This window comes from Ursus maritimus, unplaced genomic scaffold (assembly GCF_017311325.1).
Source record: "Ursus maritimus isolate PB19 unplaced genomic scaffold, ASM1731132v1 scaffold_23, whole genome shotgun sequence".
In the NCBI taxonomy this organism is placed as follows: domain Eukaryota; kingdom Metazoa; phylum Chordata; class Mammalia; order Carnivora; family Ursidae; genus Ursus; species Ursus maritimus.
In genome coordinates, this window is record NW_024424786.1 from 44,867,161 (window position 1) to 44,873,155 (window position 5,995).

Sequence of the window (5,995 nt, forward strand, 5' to 3'; positions counted from 1 at the left end):
GGGGGGGGGGGGCACATCCTGACACGAGGCTTCCCGTGTGTCGGCTGTTGTCACTGGATGTCCAACTAAACTATCATCAGCTTGGATGCGTGTCTCCTACTCATCTCCGCGGGAAAACACATTTATGTCTCAGCCGGTTATGGGGCAAGACAGGCTTACAGCGGTGAGACATAGTGCAGGCCGGAGCTTAAAGCCCCCGTTCTCAGTGAAATGCCCCCGACACGGGAGGCTCTCTGTAGGTGCCCCATGTCTCTCTGGGCTCTGACCCCACGACCACGCTCTGCAGCCGGCAGCCCGGGCGGGTAAGGTCCCTCCACCAGGAGGCCAGCAGGGGAGCCACCCAGACTTTCCCATAGGAGCTTCCCGGCCTCTGCAGCAAGGGGAGGTCAGGTCCTCTCAGCATCCCCGTCCTCTGAAGGAGGCTCAGGCTGGGCGGTCTCCGGTCACCCCCAGGAGACACTGTGTGCGGGTCCGAGGGCTGGACCCCACCTGCAGCCCCTCAGGGACGCGGCTCCCCCCACCCCCCCAACCAGGGAAGGAGGAGAGTGGCCCAGGATGCCGGGCGCTGTGCCCACGACCAGGCTGAGGCCCAGGCTGCAGGCGCTGGTCCTGGGCCCCTCCCCAGAGCCTGGCCTCTCCCTGCCTCTTCTCCTGCAGGGAACCCATGGAAATGGGCAGGTTGGGGGGCCTGGGAGCTGGCAGGAGCCAGAGAAGGAGGTGAAGGTTCTAGATAATTTGGGGGTGCCGTTGGGATGGTGTGAGTGATGAGAGGGGCCTGCACAGCCTCCTGGCTGGGCTCCTGCCTCCCTTCCCAAGGAACCCCCATGGACCGCCCGGGCCCCACACGGGCCCTGCTGCCCAGACCTCCCACCACACCCTCCTGCCTCCTGCCTCCCCTCTGCCCCCGGGGCGGGCTCTGGCGGGGCTGCCTCCTCCTCTCCCTCCCCTGGGTGAAGCTGGGGCAGGCAAGGACGCCCAGACCCTGCCAGCCAGAGGAGCCGCTTGCTGTCCAGCACCAGGGCGACCCGGGATTTGTCCCAGGGACCTTCTGGGCCTTGGTTTCCAGCTGGCGAGTTTCACATCTCCGCTGGGTGACTGAGTCATAAGCCATCATCTTCCAGATGGTCTCCCTGGCTGGCCTATCCATCCCTGTCACACACATGCCCATCTTCCAGACCCCTGCCCTCCCCGGAGCGCTAAGTCCCTCCCCAGGCCCGTCTGGGCCCTGAGGCCTGACTCAGCAGGAGGGTGGCTCACCCGGCTGGGGAAGGAGCCCCCCGCCTCACAACAGAACCACCTGAGACCGGCCCTTTCCCTCAGTCAGGCTTGCTTGGTGCGTTAACAGCGAGGTAGCGCCAGACCCCACGTGGGACCCACACCCCTTCTCTGACCAGCCGTTCCTCTGTCTATCCAGCCATGAATATGGCCACCAAACACTTAAGGGCCCTGTTCCCGTGTAATGTCCTTCAGGGCCAGGAGATGCAGGGAATAGCTACACGGGGCCCCTGGGGAAAGGCTCAGAGCAGGTGGGTAATAGCAGTGGGGTGTGTCAGGCTCCACTGCCCCAGCCAGGCCCAGGGCCAGCAGGTGCAGGCCGCTGTCATGATCATAGTTCCTGAGTGCACTGTCCCATCCCGGGGACCCCTCCTCCACCCCCCACAACTCCTGTGAGTAAGTCCCTCAATGAACCCGTTTTTCAGCTGGGGAAACTGAGGCATGAGGCAGTTGTATTAGTTAGCTAGTGCAGTGTAACAAATTGCTCCAACCCTAGCAGCTTAAAATGACCCCCAGCTACTATTTCCTGTGGGCCGACAGTCCCGGCAGGCCTTCTGGGTCCTGCACTCAGGGGCTCAGAGACAGAAATCAGGGTGTCGGCCCGTGGCGCCCCTTCTGCAAGCTTGGGGGAGAGTCTGTTTTGACATCACCGGGTGGCTGGTTCCTTGCAGCTGTAGGCCTGAGGTCCCGGACGTTCCCGTGCTGGCTGCCAGCAGCGCCAGCTGAGGTCCCCTGCCCCGTGGCCCCTCCATCTGTAAGCCAGCCACAGATGGCCTGTCACGCTCAGGAGCCCTCTCTTCAGTCTCTGACCCCCAGACCCAGCTGTAAGGCCCACCCCGGAAATTTCCCTCAAGAGCCCAAAGTCAACCAATCAGGGACTTCAGTTAATCCGCAAAGATCCCTGCTGCAAGTCACATGATGTCATCGTGGGAGCAACATCTCCTACTCACACGTTCCCACGCCCAGGGTGGGGTCATCCTGGAATTCTGCCAACCCCAGAGATTCACTCACCAACCCAGGAGGCCAGGCTCCAGGGAACCAGCCCACCGGGGAGGGAGTGCCAAGCCCAGGCGAGCAGGCACCAGGAGGCACATGCGTGTGGGAACCCTGGGGGCCACGTCAGAGCACGGAGCGTGGCCTGGAGAGCCGAGGAGGCGGCCAGGTGTGCGGGGAGCAAACACCCTGGCCGCAGAAGGGGGGCACGCAGGGCTCGCACCCACCTCCAGACCTAGCATGTGGCTGCCCAGAGGGGCCAGCTGAAGACCCTGGGTGGTGCAGGGCAGAACCGAGTGGGGAGACACCCCTGATTGCTAGAGCTGATCCGCACGGGTTCATGGTGAGACCAGGCCATCGAGAAGAGGCCCGGCAGCCCCAGCTGCTGAGGGAGTTCAGGAGCAAGGCGGGGGGGACTGCTGAGAGAGGGTCTCCAGGTTGACGTGCCCTTGGGCGAGCGACTGTCCTTCCATCCGTGTGTTTATTGTCTGTCTGCCCAAATGGCAGCCCAGGAGGTGGGACCTCTTTGCTTTGCTCCCCGTGGGGCTTGCAAGGTGCACACAGCGCTCGGTCCAGGGCAGCCTGGTAATGACACTGGGACTGACCAACTTCCAGGCCACCACCTGCCAGACCACCTGCAGAGCAGACCGGGCTCCCAGGGCCCCTCCAAAGAGTGGCAGGCCAGCAGACAGGGCCAGGCCCATGCGGGCCAGTCTCGTCCTGGGTCCGAGGTCCAACAGCCCCCACCCCATGGGACAATGGAGGCCACAGCCGCAGGGCTCGCAGCCTCCTGCCAGGAGGCCGGGGTGGGGGGGCCGCCTGCCACTCTCCTGACCCCTGCAGCCTGCTGTAGGCCTTGGCCAGCCCCACCGTCCTTGTCAGGTGTGTGAAGGAGAAGGCAGGTTGCACGGGCCTCCTGGCACAAATGGGGCCTGTCAGCTGCCTTAAATTACAGCTCACTCCCCCCAGCCGGCAAGGCTGTCTCCTCCCTCTCTCCTTGTGCAGCGTCTCATCTCCCTCTGGCCCACCAGAGTTCTCTGCAACATCCAGGGCATGCGGGACACGCGGGGGGCGTGGGCGGGGATTGCTACGGCCACCACGCCAGCAAGGAGGCCTTTCCGGGTGCCAGGCCCCGGGCTCAGGGCTTCCTGCAAATGCCGTCACCGAACTGCCTTGCCCCCTGCCCCAGCCACAAAACATTCGAGGGCGTCTGGAGAACAGCATGGAGGGGCTCGTGGTCAGGCTGGAAAATAACAGTCAGGAGAGCCGGACAGGTGGGGAGTAGGGGGTGGGGGTGCAAACAGTTGTGAGCAGGGTGCCAGGAGCTCAGGAAGCTGCCGGAGGCCTCCCCAGAGGAGGTGGGAGGACCTGAGGCCCAAGGCCAAGTGGGATCCCTGAGCTAGTGAGCCCCCCACCCAGCCCCTCTCCTCTCCCGCACCTGAGACATTTTCTCCTTTCTCCAAGATGGGGAAGGGCCACGTTTAGTTTGGCCAGTCATAGGCCACGTGATTAAACCTGCCATCAGTGCCCTCCCAACACCTACCTGTCACCTGTCCCCGACTCGTGAGCCCACCTGAGGCCGTTGCCAGAGCCCCAGGTTGCCCGGTCTTCCACCTGCACGGCCGGTGTGTATCCACGTCCTGGGAGGCTGTAACCGAGTGCTACGGGCAGGGCTACACGACAGGCGTTTAGTCCCTTCTGGACGTGGGGGCTGCAAGTCTGAGATCCGGTGCCCACAGGGCTGGCTCCTCCTCGCAGCTGAGGGGAGTCTGGTCCAGCGTCTGTCCTGGCTTCTGGTGGTCATAGGCGCTCTCTGCCGTTCCTTGGCTGGCAGAAGCATCACCGTGTCCCTGCCTCATGTCCCAAGCAACCCGGCTGGCCACTTCCTACAGGTGAGCGGAGCCAGCAGGAGGTAGTTACCTCCCTCGCCAGGCCCCTCTGCCAGCCCCAGTCCCACACGCCCACAGGGAGGCTTCCCGCCTGTTGCGGTCCTTTGAGAAGTCCCTGGATGGCCCTGGCCAGCCGGGTAGGGGCAGATTCCAAGCTGGCCTCTTCTTGCCCCTGAGCAGGTGTGAGGAGGCCTTTCCTCTTCCACACTTGTCCCCGGAGCAACTTCCCTTCTTCCCAGCAGAGGTCACTGTGGGGTAAGGGTTTGCTAACCCAGTCCCTGGAGATTCCCTTGGTGCCCCACGGGAGGAGCGGGTGGGCGGGGCTGAGACCCGCGTGGAGCCTAGAAGCGCCCGGCCGGAGCCAGCACCAGCGGACAGAAAGCGGGGGCAACTCTGAACTGATGCCCTAATGAGGACCATGGAGACCGCTGCGCCGGGCCAGGGCCATTGTCAACGCTGCTACTCACCCGGCCTGACCACCGAGACCCAGGGAGCACTCATGGAGTGCCTACTGCACGCCAGGCACAGGGCCCTGCTGTTCACGAGCGTTCGCTCACAGAACCCTCCTAAAAACCCAGCCTAGAAGTTGCTGTTAAAACTTCCCTTTTACAGGAGGGGAGGCTGGGGCTCAGCAGGAGAACGTGCGGGGCTGTCTGCTGGAGTGAAGTCTCTGAGAGATCGAGAGATCGGGAGATTGAGCGTTCAGATGATTCGTGCACCTTTCTCGCCCCCGGGCTCAGCCGCTCTGCTCCAGGGAAGAGATGCTTATCAGACGTGCCCTTTGGATCCAGGTGATTAAGGTTCTGCCTCCCAGGGAGGAAACAAAGCTTCTTAGTGAAAGACTCCAGATAAGCTCGGGGCAATTGCACGCTTCCTGTGAACGAGCAGGTAGCAGGAAGGGCTGTAGGGACCAGGTCCGCAGAAGAGGACGCGGAGCACCGGCTTATCCGGGAGCCGGCAACCGGAGGCAGAGAACCTCGGGCCGGATTTCAGGGGAGCTCCCTAAGTACAGGAGTGCACCCCGCAAGAAAGCCCCAGAAGGCCAGCTGGCCCTTCAGAAAGAGGGGAGTCCCCCCTCAACGCTGCCCACCGTGGGACAAGCGGCTACCTGGCGGGGCTGCAGAGATGAGCCCCTGTTCTGCCTGAGGTTCCCTCCGCTCCTGTCCCAGCAGGGGCCCTGGTCAGCATGGAGGCAGGGGAGAGGACAGAGGGGTTGGGGAGCTGAGAGAAACCGGGGCCCCACAGACACGTGGAGCCCACTGGGCTGGCCAAGAAGGCCGTCTCCATCCTGAGACCCTGTACCAGGGACTGGGGTGGAGGTGCCCTGCGGGACGCTCCCCTTTCTGCCACTCCTCTCTCCAGCCAGGAAAGGGGTGGCCTAACCTGGGTGGAGGAGGGCAGGGATAACAGTTCCAAGACGGCCCCCTATCTTCCCTCAGCCTCCTGTGTGTCAGGAAGGATCTGACCAAGGGTCCCTAAAGACCTACCCTGGCCAGGAGGCCAGAAAGTGCCAGAAAGAGCACACAGGCCAGTGGAAGAGTAGGGCTGTCTGCAGGCCTGGGAACTTCCCGGCCAGTCATCCAGTCCGAGCCCCAGCCACACCGCTCCTCTGTGAGATGTGGAGCTCTGTGCCAGCTGCACCCAGAGTGTGGGGCTGGGGGCTCCTCACCGGACGCACAGCCAAGAGCAGACGCCACCATCCTCCCCAAAGGCCAGCTCTCAGACACACCAGCATCCCCCCTTGGGAGGCCTGGGGGGGCCCTGGTCACTTTCTGGGGTAACAGAGCCTTGGCGGGTCCCCCCTACGCCTCTCTTGCATCCCCCACTGTGAGCTCAGC